Raw genomic sequence first — 17441 nt, 5'->3', positions numbered from 1 at the left:
GGAAAATGATACGTGCGGACCAGTTTGTCGCAAAGTTGAATGAGAGGGGACCCTTCCGGATAACCATTAGGTCAACTTGCTCACGATCAAGCTTTCTTTTACCACCACTACCGCTTACGCTGAAGAAGCAGCTGCTAAAGACATATTGTGTGACATTTACCGGTATGTGCAAATAACGCGATGCGATGCGTGGGATGCAACACTTATTTATCGAATGTTTCTTGATTAATATTTGTGCGCACATGAATTTTTGGATGTTAATGCGAAGCTGCCGCTGTTATCCTTAAAGATAGAAGTCAGGAATCATTGTCCATATGTAAAAGCGTTGATCTTGTCTCAGCGTTTAAGTGTAAAAATTCGGCGAGGTAAGGCGCAAATGGTCTAAGCAAGTGTCTTTCCTCACGCGCATTTTTGTGACAGGTTTTTCGTTTGCTATTTGATTTAGCTGTTTTCATGACGTTGCTGATTGTGTACATGATGAATAAAATCCTTTATGGAGGGGAGGCGAAAAATTACTGTAGTGAATATATGAACAGTGAAAAGTGAACCAGAAATTCCCTGTTTACGCAGGCCCTTCACTCAATAAGGGGTCAGTTTAACCAGGAAATTTCTATCGTGCATTTGTGCTCAGAACAAATTTAAAATTCTTTTTCCTTTGCAAGAATCGAATCTTGACCAATTATTGTACTGAAATCATACATACAGGCTACAAAATCTGTATTACATTGTGAGACCATTGACATTCCAACACTGCTATTATTTATTGTGCACAAATTCGATACACTGCAATGACAAACTCTTGCAATATACCAAACTGCAACAAAAATCTGCTGAAACATTGTTGTTTACTGTTTACAGCTCTAAACCGGCACATTTAACATTGCCAGACTCATAACAACGTGGCATTTCCTCTCTGTTGGACTTCAGCAAAAACCGCATTCCGTATAAAATAAAATGCAGTGCACGGCTACCTTCGACTCAGTCTGCGGATAGCCGATTATTTACTGAAACCTATCGAAAATTAAACTGTTCACTCCTCTACCTACCACCGAAATTTTTCAACATGTACTCCCGTTTTATTGAGTTTGTACTGATACTGACCGTCATCATTCAGACGGTACAATCCCTGGGTTGCGTTAACCTGGGCTGTCCCAGCACCATATCCAAGCCATCCGGCATCAGCGTCAAGTGTACCAAGGATTTCATTACAACGGTCGGCTCAGTGAAGACTCCCGTATGCAAGGATGATAAGGCTTGTTCCAAAAATCAGAAATGCTGTAAGTTATATGCAGACTGTGAAAAGGTCTGCCTCAAGCAGGATAACAGCTGCGACGGATAAACGGAGAATGTGTTTCCTCCTTTCCATTTTTATGCCAATGTCGGCGATACTCATCGAAATTTGCGCCAGATATGCTCGCAATTGGAAAGTGTTTGCTGTGCGGAATATCATCCTTGTTGTCTTCTTTAGGCTATTTCTTTTTTCTCATTATTGCTTGTGGTTGGCTTATTGTGTCAAACCAGCGCACAATATTGCGAACAGACACTGCCATGTTGAGTTTTACATTGTAAAACTCAACATGGAAGTGTCTGCTCATAATATTGTGCGTTGGTTTGACACAATAAAGTTGGAAAAAAGGCCTCGTTCTGTGCAGTTGCTATCGTTGTGAATTTCGGAAGGATCTTCACTTATACAAATTTGAAAAAATTGTAGTTTTTGTTCATGGCTGTTCTCACATGTGCTTTTCGCGATTTAATAATAATCAGATTTTTGGTGCATTGCAAGGGTTGGTATTACGGTCGGTACAATACATAGCGGTTATAGACTGAAATTACTTTAGATAACGGTGCGGTATAATACACCGGTAATATGCAGAGCGATGAGAAAAATTCATTTTGGAGAGCGCAAAAGTAAAATTTGTATACCAGCAGCAAATGAATACCGGGTCATTTCCCCAAAAACAAAAATTTTAAACTACATGTACAGAGTACTCTGCCATTTCGTGCCTGTGCATTCCAAAGCCACTGGTAATCAGCAGACGGGCACTACAGTCCACAGATGTCGCCCACCCTTCACCCGTGACGCCGTGAAGCTATTTCCAGTTATTCCGAGACTGCCGTTTCCGTTACGCATGACAGTTTTATTTGGATTTCCTGACAGCAGTACCAACTGTCCACGCAATTTGGAATGCAGTAAAATTATGGAAGAATTATTATGCGCGTTGACCGTTCAGTCGCAAAACCGACTGAAAAACGACACAAAGTCGCAATAAACCGAAAATCAAACAACATCCCGGACCCCGCCCCCCCCCGGACCTATTTATTTAATCGGCAAGGATCTGTTACCTGTCTGTCGAAGAGTATGGTAAAATCTTTCCAGCTACAGTATCGTTGTATGTGCTTGCTGTAAGTACGAGTACTCGTACTGTAGTACTCGTACTGTATTTAACGCGTTATTTTAATGCAAACAAGTTTTTGCCGCTCTTCGCTTACTGCAAACGGATAATATCTGTGCTCTCTGCAAACGGATAATATCTGAAATTATTCTTTTTAACTGATTAGCATATATCTACCGAATATCATTACATATTTTGTGCACTATTGATATCGACCTAACTCTAAGCGATTTAGATTTATATCGCGGTTATTTAATAAAAAGGTGCAGGACCTTTTCATCGCAATTTTTGAGGCTTTGAGATGCGGGACCTGTTCATCGCAATTTTTTTGCAGCCTGTTGCTTCAGAATTCAACTCATAGATCGAATGGATGGATCTCCTGTGATGGATCTCCTCAATCTCTTGTGTTGTTCTCGGGCTTTCAACGAAGTTACTTGGGGGGAATGCTAAATGAACCCCAAGTAATGTGGGTACGTCGTTTCCTCGTTCAAGGCCTGATGTTGTCTGTTCTGTAGAGTTTGTTTCTGCCCTTGTACCTTTACTTACAGCTCGCTTATGCCCACTCAATCGTTTCTGTGTTCGGGATGTGGTAAGGAACTGCGTGGATGGGGAACACACAGGAATGTCTGCCCAAAAACACTGTCATCCACTCTGGTGCAAGTGACAGCCAGTCCTTCCGCTCCCCCATCTCAGGCTACCAGTATTCCACCAGTATCCCGGCCTTCTACAGAAAGCCTCATAAATGTACTGAAGAGCGCTAGTAGATTTGGAAAGATTAATAAAGATATTCCTCGAGCAGCTCGTCCACAAGCAGCTGAAACCTTTGCAAGAGCTGTCAAGCAGTGTGTGAAGGAACCCGCCCTTTCTAATTGGACCTCCTTGTTACTCTTCGCCTCTCAATGTTTTGCGACAGATGGGGATGCTGCATCGAAGAAGAAGGAATCTCTAACCGGGCGCTTTCGACGGCAGCTACGGGATTTCGAAAGTGGAGTTCGGCCCCCTAGTGGCACCCCGACCAAAAAACCCCGCGGCGGGTACCACGCGACTGATGATGCAGAACATTTACGCCGAATGGTGGATTCATGCATCAATGAATGCTCTGTGCATAAAGCTGTTGCTCGATTGGCGTCCGAAGAAAGCGTGCTTAATATTGATGCCAAAGTTTTATCGGTTCTCCGTTCGAAACACCCTGACGCACCAGTGGATACGAGTTTTCCTGTTCCCGCAGAGAATGACGTGCCCACGTTCGCGCCCATCACGGCTGCGGAAGTTATCAGTGCTGTTTTTAGCTTTCCAAGCGGATCCGCGGGAGGGTTGGATGGTCTCCGTCCACAACACCTCAAAGATATGCTGAGTTGCAAGGATGCTGTCGAATCTCAACTTTGTTCTGCATTGTGTAAGCTAATGAATTTTATTGTGGCTGGCAAGGTGCCGGAGGAGGTGCGACCTGTTTTGTTTGGCGCGATCCTGATTGCCCTGTCTAAGAAAGATGGCGGTGTTCGGCCTATTGCTGTGGGTAACGTTTTACAAAGACTAGCTGCCAAGATTGTCACGAAGCGATGTGGTAAGAAAGCGAAGGAATTATTTACTCCTACTCAAGTTGGATGTGGTACACGCGGTGGAGCGGAAGCAGCTGTGCACGCCGTTCGGAGTTTTATAAATGATGAATACGACGCCCTACGGGTTCTTTTTAAAATTGATTACAGAAATGCTTTTAACACCGTCTGCCGTGATGTTATGTTGCAGTCTGTATTAGAGCACTTTCCCGAATATTATCCGTTTGTTTTGAGTGCGTATGGAGCGCCATCTACCTTATCATGCAATGGCAGTGAGGAAGATTTGTCTTCCGCCACGGGGATCCAGCAGGGTGATCCTATGGGGCCATTGCTTTATTGCCTCGTTGCACTACTATTCTGCATTAGCAGCCTCGTTGCACCTCGAAACTGCGGGTGTTTTTCCTGGACGACGGTGCACTGGGAGGTACGGTGGAAGAAGTGGCAAATGACCTGAAATCAATCATCGCCGCCAGCAGTGCCGCCGGACTGCAGTTGAACCCAGCGAAGTGCGAAATGCTCCTGATTGGTGGAACTGCTCAAGAACGCGAGGTGGCCAGGAACAGGCTGCGTTCAATTGCTCCCGGTGCGATTGTTTTGCAGCCTGAAACGGTAACGTTTCTTGGTGCACCATTAACTGACGAGGCCATAACCCACTTATTGCAACAGAAAATTGCTTCGTTGAAAATTTTTATAGAGCGCGTGCAATTGCTAAACGCCCATCATGGATTCTACCTCCTGCGGAACTGCCTGTCCATCCCGAAGCTCATGTATACGCTGCGCTGTAGCCCTTGTTGGAAAGTGCCGGAGCTTCTGGATGATTTCGACAAGCACGTTAAAGAAGCCCTCGAAGAGATCACTAACACCAAACTGGACGGACGTGTATATACGCAGGCTATGCTCCCTGTTGCCAAAGGTGGTTTGGGTGTGCGACGAGCGAAAGCATTGGCTCCTTCAGCCTTTTTGGCTTCCATGTTTGCAACTCGTCAGCTGACATCCCAGATCTTTAATGGCAGTAGCGAGCAGTTGGTCAATGATGCGTGTGAATCTTGGAAACTGGAGTCCGGTTGTGAAGAGCTGCCTCTGGACCTGGCCCGTGTCCATCAATGTGTATGGGATAACGCCGTTATTCAGAAGGATGTCGATACATTGTGGAGTAACATTGGTGACAATAAACAAGAGGAAGCACGCTTGAGGGCAGTCAGCACTAAATACGCAGGGGCTTGGCTTAGCGCTCTTCCGGCGAAAGTATTCGGCAATTTTTTGGACGACCAGACATTTCGCATTTCCGTTGGCCTATGGCTGGGTGCTAAAATTGTTGAGGGCCATTCGTGTACCAGATGTGGAAAAGATGTAGCACAAAACGGTTACCATGGGCTTGCCTGTAAGAAGTACATCGGAAGAAGGGAGCGCCATAACGGTATAAACGACATCATACTGCGGGCCCTCTGCAATGCCGGAATCGAGTCGTATCCAGAGCCTGTGGGTTTTGTGCGAGAGAACGGAAAACGACCGGACGGAGCCACACGTTGGAAATGGTACCGCGGACAGCCGTTAGTGTGGGACGTGACGTGCAGAGACACGATGTGCGATTCTTACATTAATGCAACTTCAAAGTGTGCTGGCGCCGCCGCCGAACTGGCTTGCCGGGAGAAGATTGGAAAATACAAGTCGCTTACTGATCGCTGCAATTTTGTCCCCTTTGCATGTGAGACTTTCGGCTTTTGGTGCGAGACCGGCATTGTTACGTTAAAGGCGATTGGAAAGAAGTTGTTTTTAAGGACGGGCGAGAGCCGCTCTACTTGTTTTTTGTTTCAGCGTTTAAGTTTGGAAATAATGCGTGGGAATGCCATGAGTGTGTTATGTACGGTCCCTTCTCGTGCCAACTGGGACACATTTTTTATTTGAATGTATTTCTGTGAGCGATGCTCGTCTCCGTACATATTGCAAATAAAGTAGAGAGATATCTGTGCTAACTGTTACCTTGCAAATTCTGTATTTGTTTGAACCTGAATCACTGCAGTTGTTTACCAGAGCTTGTGTTTTCTTGTTTTGTGTTATGGTGCCGTTGTAGACAGTTGGCCGCAAGCAAACACATTTGTGGAGTGGAACCATTAAGAACAAACTGACAAAACAAAATCAAAACAACCTGTTGTTGTATTAAGGCCATTGCGTATACGTACAGATACATAGTACGATTGAAAAACAAAGTGCATGACATGCCGGTATCACCATCAACCAGCAGCTTTGCAGGGGGATTCGAGGAAATTTCGATTCATAACGCAATGCAGCTGAGAAAATTTTCTTAATGTAATTTCTTGGCAAAGTGCAGCCAACCAACAAAAAAACAACAGCTGCAAGAAACGGTCAAAACACTACTGACAGTAAATACAACAACACCGAAGCTAAACTATTCGGCATTGCTATATATAGGGTCAGTTCCTTGTGGCTTTCAACAATCCAAATCAGTAAAATTATGTACTATTGCGCTTTTTGTCTTACCTTAAGAAACTGTTAAAATTCTTTAAGCCATGCACCGATTAAGCGTAGCGGTACTTTGCTTGACGGCTTTCCTGGCCATTACAGTGGAGGCTAGGACCACCACGCATAAGCCCAGCCACACAATGGGCCACTGTCCACGACCTACCAAATCCATGCCCAAAGAACAAACGCAATCCGAAGGCTGCGACGCTAAGGATTTCCGCACGATCGAAGGACTCAACCATCCCATATGCAAGAACGATAGAAGCTGCAAGCACACCGAGAAATGCTGCAAATACTACAAGGATGATACTTGTGGACCCATCTGCCAGAAAGCTGCTTAAAATTAATTTTGCTCCGGCAGTCGGTTTGTGTAATCGTTATCGAAGTCCTTCCATTTTTTGGAACGCCGTATTATGTACATACTTCAAATTTTAATACTACTTCGGAATAATTAAGCACTGTTAAGTCGTTTTATTCGACTGTGATTTTGATTTAATCGATTTGCCGGCAATGAGCGTAACCTGTGTGTGTAGATTCATCGAAGCTATTGCCTGCCAACACGATTTCTGATCATGATTTTTTTATCCTTCGTTCCCGAATAAGGCGCCCTCTGTCGTCTAATAAAATGAGCCTCTGATCGGAAGTTTCCTCTGTTGTATTTGTAAAGCATAGTCACATTGGAGACCTCACTTACATCTTTCTTCACTTTACGGCAGAACGTTCGCCGAAAGCTCTGAAAAGCACTACTGGTGTGTCTAACAACATCGAAGTAATCATACATATGTAATTAAGAAATCTAAAACATTCAAACCCGATATTATTATGTTCAATCGCGATCAAGCTCGAACAAAGTAGTGGCAACAATATGATCAACGGCACCCTTGTCCCACATCTGTAATCACAACATAACTCAAAGAAGAAAAATTTTCTTGCTTGTCATTGGCCGTTTACTGCGGTTTACCGTAATACATATGTTTATCGATGTGCGCTTAGCGTGCTTTAATAACTGCAATAAAAGTTCGTTGTGGAGACATTTATGGCTTTTTGGGCCGTCTAGAGCGCATTTGGCGGCACCATCCAATGAAATCGGATTTTCCACCGATGGAGCATAATCTAAATTTCACAGGTGTCGTAATACAGCTGTATTGCCAATGACCACGCAAAAATTGGAAAGATTTATTGCCGAAAGACGTCTGTTTTGACACTCACTTAACACCCAACCGGAATCGATACCGTACGGCTTACAGTATCTGCCAAAAGTAAAATGGTTTTCGGTATAATCGCAATCTCATTAGCTTGTGCGGTCTGGATGCCGAGCGGCATTAGAAGCGACTCATCCAGCCATGCAGGACAGTGTCCTCCTCCAACGGACCGGCCCACGTTCCCCACATTGCCCACCATCAGTCTCGGACCGGGACCGGTCATCTGCGGGACGGCATTCGTTATTGTTAACGGATCCCGGGTTGACACATGTGCCAGCGACAGCGACTGCCCAGTTAACCAGAAATGCTGTGCCGTGTGGAAGGATTCCACTTGTGGACAAGTCTGCCAAGTATCCAGTTATTAACAGATTGCTCCAGTTATGCAACTTTTATACGGTGATTTGGTATTTTATGAATTCCTTTGCGTTGCAATAAGGTCAATAGGCTGAACTACAAATTATGCTAACTGCGAGTTAACGATTAAAGTCCGGAAAAATGCGTGAATTAAAGAAAATTTTCTACGGTTTAAATCCGGACGCCTTTACCGCTTACAAAGTTAACAATTTTAACTTCTATTTACAAAAAAATATCGTTAATCATGATGCGTGTTGCACTGCGAAGACGAGTAGTCCAGTATCTATAGTCCGAGTATAAAAGATATTAGAAAATAAAAAAATGAATCAGACAGAGTGCATAACAGCTTTTTATCGAAAAACATAGCATCGTCGTTGAATAAAAATATCTGGGAGTATGTATTTGTTTAGGGATACTTTCGATACCGACGGCATTGTGTGTCTCTTGTTGCTCAGCATCTTGCAAATTTTCAGGTAGATGATGTCGTTGGAACTCAGAGATCCATTTTTCCTTTCGCATTAAGTAGAAAACCAGACTTAAAAGGGTCATGCTCAATCTAATAAGCAGTTCGAGAAAGTATCGGACAAAGTTCTCAAAAAATTAACGGTTGCATTCTTTTTGAGTTGGTGAGAGGAATACAGTACTGCGTTGCAATCCATTGGTCAAGTTAAATCCAACATGGGCAGGTTCATACGTATCTGCTTGGTATTCCGATACAACATGGTTATTGCATTATTCTTATTGCGCCATCTTCTGTATGTGCAGAACATGGCGCAATGGTTTTGATACAAACCATTCACCCAATCCGGGTATGATCGTCGAGAAAAAAACTGGCCACGACCACAAAATGCTGATTCAGTCTGTGCAATAGACAATGCACGGATGACACGTCCAGCCGAATTTATGAATGATTGACAGTTTCATAGAATAACACGAGCATTTCAATCCTGCACCGAAGAGCTGCAACAGAAAGTATGCAGACTGCGCATTTAACCAACCCCTATAAAATCTTCGATCACAAAGCAGGACGACTGTTAATTAAGGGATGACTGTCTTTCGTTGTCCCCAACATCGTGATTCTCTTAACAAAGGGTAACTTTTTAATTCTAAGTCTTACAAGTGCAATTTATATTTTCAATTCGAGTGCTCAACACTACACGTGTATCTTCTCCAGTCGAAAAATGTTTCGCCCCATTATTTTTACCGTGTGCGTTATTGTTGCTGTGTCGGTGACCACCATCAGCTGTGTCGGTGACGCCAATCCCGGCAAATGCCCCGCCCTGATCGACCCGCCATTTGAACATAAGTCTCCAGCGGAGCATGGGCACGGACCGGTTCTCTGCGGCGGTGGCAGTTTCGTCATGGTCCATGGCAAGAAGAAAGACGTCTGCACGGAAGATGCCGTGTGCCGGCAAGATGAAAAGTGCTGCAAAGTCTATAAGGGCGATATATGCGGGCGTGTCTGCCGAAAGCGTGTACTGATCCTTCCGTAATTATATTAATTTTATGAACTTTCTTTTGAGAAATACTCAACGCTTCATAAATGCTTTAGCGCGGTACGAACCTGCTGATAGATACATTTGTTGCTATGATTTTTCTAAAGTTGTTTTGTGACTTTTAATAAGCAATTAATTGAGAGCAGCATTCCTTCTGGGGCCTAAACTGCAGTTGATGTACAGATGTGGGCTTGTTAGTCGTGTGCTGTGGGCTTGTCTGAAAGGTGATTTAAATACCCATAAACAGATAAAAAACTATCCATCAAGACAATTTCGTTGTGCTACTTGTGTCGATGTGAAAATTTAAAATTTTGCGTGCTGCTATGAGTACTTTAACATTGATGCACATTAACATAAACGAATGCAACTGCCAAAAAACCATCAAAATCAATATTTTTCTCGATCTAGAATTCGTTTACTCTTTGTTATATGCCTTTCACTAGCGACTGCATTTTTCTTGCACAATTTTGACAGTTTTTGTGCGTTTACGTAATGTGTGAATTTTAAATATACGATACATAAACTATACATACACTGGAAGACATACATTGAAATTTGCATACATTCGAATTCTCGACTGTTTACAGTGCGATGTACGGATTCACCCAGGTCATTAGATGAATTAACGGAATTATTGTTGCTGTAATAGTATTAAGAGCTTCAGAGTCTAGCTTAAGAGTCTAATTTAATTTAATCGCAATCAGACCAGGTAGCCCATATCCGGCTAGGTTGACAGTCTAGCATGGGATTTTAAACCTGGCTGAACATCAAGAAACGCAATCAGAAGATCAGAATCAAATAATTATACAAGAATTTATAGGAAGCTAGCATAGAACAAAGCGGCCTTAAAACAAGTTAGAGAACGTAAGTTCAATACATCACTACTACAGCAGTAAATTTTATTCAGCAGCTTATTTAGCCTCCATGCGAGCGTTGCTTCTCCAGTTTTCGTCGCCGCATGTGTTTTGATGGTTGGGCGGCTAACGTGTCGCAAGCTGTACGGCTTCTTTTGCTCGTCCAACACAATCATTTCCGCGATGTACGTCGGGACATGGAATGTCGTAGGGTGCCAGATTTTATATAGCCAGGTGGCTTCCTGATGCTTCCATCTGGTGAACAGCGGGAGGATCTAGCTGTGGATGATCGGTCAACTCGTTACTGTTGCAGCAGCCGAAGCAAAATATAATATGACAGCTTATGAGAACGATAACTTTACAACACGCTGTAAATTATTCGCTATTCAACAACAAACAACATAATGATCATTAACTGTTTTCGATAACAACGCAAGACCGAGTGCAATACTTAATTAACCATGACGCTGCATTTCGTAAATATTTTATCAGAAATATAATACTTCGGAAATTCCGTGTGCGTACCTTTGCAGCAGCGTGGTCGCCAGGTAAACAACTTTACCACGCACTGAATTGTGAATGAGCTGTTACCTAGAAACTTGTACAAATAACAAAACCCACCAAAGCCGGTTAGCTCATAACAACAAAAACACGGAAACACCGTGTTGAGAAAAACAGTCGGCGGTGTTAGCAGAACACTATATAATGCAGTTGGAGTATCTGTCACTTTTATTATACTCAACTGAAACGGATCTCCCTCAGTTGCTCATTTCGATTAATTTTTTTGACGATTTGGCGTCATTTTAAACCAGCTCCCTTTAGCTCGAAAACAATGCAGTCCTCAATGATCGTTGCTGTCTGCCTCGTGGCTGCAGGATTATTCGTCTATTCCGTGGACGCTGCCGGGAAGTGTCCAGCGCAAGTGGATGCACCATGGGCCCATAAACCAGCCGGGGAACATGGACATGGACCGGTATTGTGCGGCGGCAGTTTCGTCATGGTCGAGGGGAAAAGACAAAACGTGTGCAAAGGAGATTCCAGCTGTTCCAAGGGCGAAAAGTGCTGTCAAGTCTACAAAAATAACCTCTGTGGATCCGTGTGCCGGAAGACGGAATAATCTTATATGTTAGCATGTTATGCGAAGCATTCCAGCTTTTCATGTTTTGAAAACCTTGTAAGCTGAATTGTGTACAATACATGCTGTTTATATTCAGTGATGGTATAATTTTTTGGTTTTCACGAGTGTCGCTTGAACGAAAAGTTGTAAATGTTGATTTTTCGAACGAGCACTATTGGATTGGTGCAGGCAATAAAAGCAACGAATTCTCCGAACCGTTGTCATTTTGCAACATAATGATGGATAAGTTGATGCGCGTAGGGTTGAACAGTATGTGCTGTTCCTTTGAACAGTATGTACTTTTATGTTTCATTCGTTTTGGCAAATGCTGATAACTTTATGCTGATTCGTGTGGCTTTCCCTGTCGCCAGTGGGTTCTTCTCTCAGCCTTCAGTTGCCTTACCGTGCAGTTTTCGATCCCCATGGACCACCAACCCCGATTTACTGTCCTCGAAGCCGACTAAACGAACATTCCTAAGAAATATAACGGTATTCTCTGTATTATCCCTCCCTGTCTCCGGCTGCTGTTACACTGGCGCAAAGGGAATCCGTTGCTATGTACTACATGGCCATGGCGCTTGGGAGGTCGTATCCCAAGTGACCATGCCAGCGATTTTCCTCGCTCTGATGAAACGAATGTCAAACCGTCCGATCGCTCATTATTTCGAGAGACTCGAAAGATTCCAGTTATGTTTGCACTTCATTCAAAGCAAGCATGCTTTTATGATCGCTACCTGCCCTTCGTCAATTGGTTTCCGGCTCGCGCTATTGGCGGCTTCGACCCTGATCGCCGCGATGATCCACCCGATCTCTGCAAGCGCATTTATGTGAAGTGCATTTTGGCGCAATTATGTTATCTTTTTTAATGCTGCGATATAGACGCACGAAGGTAGAAAGCAGTTTTAACCACGCAGTGAGCGCTATATACAAAACTGCAGGCCGAAAATTGAATGTTCCAGATCATGCAACGAAATAAAACATATTTTATTATTTCCTCGAACTACTTTTCGGTTGCTGTACCTCATTTCAAACCGACTCAATTTTAGACTTAAAACGTATCCCTCAACAAACAACCCAGCCACCAAGAAGACAGCGAGCGAACTGTCTGCTTGGTGGCTGGATTATTTGTCTTTACCCTGGAAGCGGCTGACGGGGAACGGGGGAAAGTCCAGAGAAATTGATCAGCCAATGGCTCACCTGCCACACGGCGAACGTCGCGGCCACGGACCGGCACTATGTGGCCCAACATGTGTCCATACCCCTACTGGGCGACCAAACGTCTGCAAAGGCGACTCTAGATGCTATAAAGGTGAAAAGTGCTGCAGATCTACAAAGACAACCTACCTCTGTGGATCTATATGCCAGAAGCCGGAAAAGCTTTCTAGTGCATTGCCAGGGTAGCAGCACGCCTACATTTTATATGCTAACACGGAACCGCTACATGGGTACACGGTGTTTGTATTTGATAATTGTGTTGGTCCATCTCTTTTATGGAATGCTGCTTGATGAAAACATGTAAATTAACTGTTGCTTTCTTGAAGCAGTGATTTATGGTTGCCTATTTTTTTTCACAATGATCGAGCGAATGATTGGGAGGTTATCAAATCTCTGCACAGCGCGTAACGCTTACAAACACAGAGGCTTCATAACGCATACAATGTAGCTTATCTCTTTTACATTCGCACACAGAGGCCATTTATCCCTGGCTCCCAGTTCCCAGTCTGCTTGCAGCCTTGCACTGCGGGGTTTGTACGGCGTGCAATACCTTAGCGAAAAATCGATAAAGCTCGTGCATCGTTCGATATGATACAATATTGTACATGTACATGTATCAATATACATGTACATACTAGTATTTGCTAGTGTGGTAGCAGCGGTTTTCCGTATCCTCCATAAAATCTGGGACCGAACGTCTAGGGACAATGTTTGCAAAGCTATATAACTATACGATATATCTTGCTGGCTAACAAGCACTACGAATAGTACTAATAATAACAATGAGTATTTTAGCGGAGCAGTATGGAGTTACGCTGTTTTAGCGAAGGATCCCAGATTTATCCAGACACGTCGACCAACTATTCAGCTGCAGTCTGATCAGACACCAATGGAGGCGGATGGCTGGTTTGTGGTTCCCAAGGATTCGGCTCAGCAGGAAGATCGCAATGAGGAGGCTCCGGAATCCGATAACTCGAAAATTTACCGATTTTTATATGTGATTATTATCCTCATCATTTGTATTATTTATATGGGAAAAGGTAAGTGTGTCGGGGCTGGCTTTCTTGAATATCCGCAATCTTATTCTGAGTCGGATACTTTAAATTGTAATTTATGAATGTTACCATATTCAATATCTTAGTTTCTGTACTGAATTGATATGCATTTCGTTGCTACAGTTGTCGTACAATTTACCATGAAGCCCAAGAGGGATCCTCGACCACATGCCGACTAAAGGGACCGCAGAAATCATTCCCTTTTCTACTGCGGTACCACCAAGTTATCAACCCCTTAAACATCCATTCACGGTAATTATTAAATCGTTTACGCTTGCTTTATCGTTCCAGTAAAAATAGCTGAAAGCGGCTGTCCGTGCATTTTACGAAATTAATGTTCTCTGGCGGCCGTGGATACGAACTGAATTTTGTTATATTTTTTGTCTAATGCTGTAGTCACGACACATTCTTCTACGTTGATACTCCGAGGATCAATATCCTTTTTCATACTGTCAAGACTACTGCATGGTGCACGTACAGTAAGTACGACTTTTCATCCTTTTGATTTATTTTGCTGATGCCAGCGGATATTGATGGAACTCGTAACTAAAAACGTCTCTGTCGTTAATATCCTGTGCGTTATGTCTTCTGTCTAGTTCTACACTGCGGTTACGAGCGTTTTCGTGTTTCTTCGGATATGTAAAAGAACCGAAAAGGTGGCACTTCAAGCAAAGTATTGTACATGTGTGCATACGGTAACGCATTTTATTTATACTTCGCTTTGCCCATTATTTTAATCAGTACCGCTTTAGGGATCAATATATTAATCACTTTTACTGCATAGATGCAGTGCTGGTCTTACTGCATAGATTGCACACTGATAAGTTGCTTAGGCTGCATAGACTGAATGGTAATGCATAGACTGCATTTCAGTCAGCCGTGGTTGTTCATGTAGCCGCCCGCCACAAAGGCTCTCAATTCGGTAAAGTGATTAATATATTGATCCCTAAAGCGGTACTGATTGAAATAATGGGCAAAGCGAAGTACCCATCAATCGGCTCGTGTCGTGGCTTTAGCTATGTTATAAAAATATATTTTCACAATCGGAGAGAAATCGTTGCATTCTGGTTTTGTGTCTATCCTCATGTTTCTCATCACGTTTCCGTGCGCTTACTAACAGATTTCCAAAGAAACTGGCTTATGACAAAAATAGGGCACTGATACCCAAACTGACTTTATACTTTTCTGGTTTTCCAAATTTCGATAGTTTTGTTGTTCCCATGAGAATGATTTCCACAGGGTGTGTGGATACCTGGAATACAGTAGTTGCGTCATGCCGCTTCCGCGGTGTTCATAAGCTTTCTACGTGGCCATGTATCAGTTTTCCATCGTGCTATTCATGCGATTATCGGTACTATATAGTATTCCAAATGTGACTGCGAACTGCAACCTCGTACTAGATATGTATTTGCAAGGTAAATCGCTGACAATTTCTTTCTGGCATCCGGCGTTATCCATATAATATTTATCAATCAAAGGCTTTTATTTTCGCAAAATCTAAAATTAACATTTTTTGTATTTGGAAGTTTGCCGCCAAACGACCGAAGCTCGACATTACACTTAATTCTGCTCACAGTGTTAATTCGCTTAAAGTAACTAACAGGTGGCTCAATCCCATACCCTTTACACGTACTGTATTCCGTCTGATAAACAGCAAGAGTACTCGACAGTCAAAACCAGTTTTATATTATTATTAATAAATAGCCTTCATACGAGTACAAACCCATCCGGAAATTTAACACATGTACGGTACGTAAAATCGCAGCAAAAAATGCGTATAAAGCGTGCTTGTGTGCCTGTGGCGCTTCGCACTCACCATCTGTACTTCTATACATACAGTACTTGCGAGTTGCGATCACCTGTACGTCTGACTGAACAAGTCGGTTAATTTATCCGTCATACAGAAATACTCCGCTATGTCATAATTGTTGGATGGATTCTTCGTCGTTATTTGTACATACATACTTGTATTATAAGATGATTAAATTTTACACCAAATTTTAGGCACAAGCATGCGGCTGGGCGCTATGCATTATGTCTGCTCGTTTGTTTTCACAAAACCAGTGTTCCGAGGGAGTACGTGCTCCCTCACGGTGCGGGTTTATATGAAAACGAAAGAAGCGTACTTAGCATTTCCGTATATTTTTCGTCCTCATTTTTTTTCCACAAAATTTACCCGGAATTACAGTAGTTACGACCACTTTGACGACCACTGCACTGCCCAGAAATCGTGCCGTGCGGACCCCATTTGTGCTCCAGTAGCAACGCGGTAGTGATTCCATCGTATAACCTGTACAGACTGTATTTCGGATGCCACATCCGACGGGCTGCCGGTCCACGGCAGTCCGGCTGACGTTGCTTTTCGAAACCAGCAGACAGAGACGCAGAAAGGTACTTTGGCGGACTAGGCTTCCGATTACCACCTACAAAGGCGGCTGCCACGCCGAACACCCAACCGTACGATCCCGGTTTGTCCTGGATGTAGATCGTGCAACCTGTGTTGCGGATGCTTCGTCGGTAGGACTGCCGGTTAAAGGCAGCCCTACAGTTGAGATTTTCGAAACCAGCAGGGATTCACGCAAGAAATTGTGTTAACATGCCAGAATTGATAATTTCCGGTTGTCTTTGCTTTGACTTAAATCGTGATCCCAGGGAATCTCAAAATGTGTCTATGTACACTGCATCTGTACATTACAGAAAGAAATTAGCCTGATACTACTGACCATGAGCGCAAGCACAGACAGTGGCGACAGTGGCTATGACTGGTGGCTGTGCCGATGCCGCGTTTAAAACTAAAGCCGTAAAAACTTGTTTCCCCGCGTTTTATTTGGCAGTGGTTAATTTGTTGTTGTCTTGCGGTACTTTCGTGTGTGCCTGCCAACAGCAGCAGCACAAAATTTAATATCGCCAGTCGCCACGTTGGCTTCGAAATTATTTTGTATGTGATTTTACGATGCAGCTAACACACTGTGTTAGCTTTTTCTCGTCATGTGGATATGCAACGTGTAAACGAATACGATCCTTCCAAATATTAATAGTGCATGTGTCTCTTATACTGGCGGGTGTGTGGTCGCTGGTATACTCTGTACAAGCAATAACTTTGTGTTCATTACGGCTATAATCTGAGAAAAACGGTGGGATTCTGATCTAGTGTCTAGCCGCATGTCATACTCTCATTAGCAAAATTCCGAAAAGACCACTTGTATCTGTACTCTGCTGCCAAAACCACCTTTATTTATAATGATTTAAGATATGCAACCAGAATTTATTCGTTTATCGTAAAACCGACCTCCGTCAGGCCGGGAGTGCGGACACTTAAAATAATCCTGCGCAACATTGCTTCCGGTTCTTGTAGCTACCTTTCGGCATACAGGATGCTATCGAAGTTATTTTCAGTAATTTATAAAAAAACGATAATTAGATGACTTGTTGAACAACCTTGTCAAGATTTGTGACGCAAGTAATTCAGTTAAGTGCATAAATGTTATGATAATATGAAGACTGTGTAGTGCCACCAAATTATTTCTTCATGAAAAACTTTTGTTCTCGCACAATCTAGATATTCTTAACTGTTGACAGTGTCACAATTTGTCACAAAAAAACATGTCCTTTACAATGACAGCTGTGATAATGTATTACAGTTGTATAGGGCTTGCAGCGTTATATCGGTTGAAGCGAACTTCTCACCAAAAATATGATCTTGGGGGAGTATCTTAAT

At 43.1% G+C, this 17441-nt stretch overlaps 1 long non-coding RNA gene across 1 annotated transcript; it reads left to right on the top strand.

Moving 5' to 3' along the window:
• Positions 1 to 13350: 13350 nt before the first annotated feature.
• On the top strand, positions 13351 to 14410 carry LOC129600061 (uncharacterized). Its single transcript, XR_008692012.1, has 3 exons — positions 13351 to 13708; positions 13847 to 13975; positions 14120 to 14410. It is a non-coding gene; the product is annotated as an uncharacterized LOC129600061 (long non-coding RNA).
• The last annotated feature ends 3031 nt before the right edge of the window (positions 14411 to 17441 follow it).

Source organism: Paramacrobiotus metropolitanus, unplaced genomic scaffold (assembly GCF_019649055.1).
Source record: "Paramacrobiotus metropolitanus isolate TYO unplaced genomic scaffold, Prichtersi_v1.0 Parri_scaffold0000162, whole genome shotgun sequence".
Taxonomy (NCBI): domain Eukaryota; kingdom Metazoa; phylum Tardigrada; class Eutardigrada; order Parachela; family Macrobiotidae; genus Paramacrobiotus; species Paramacrobiotus metropolitanus.
This window is presented reverse-complemented; position numbering and strand designations above follow the sequence as displayed.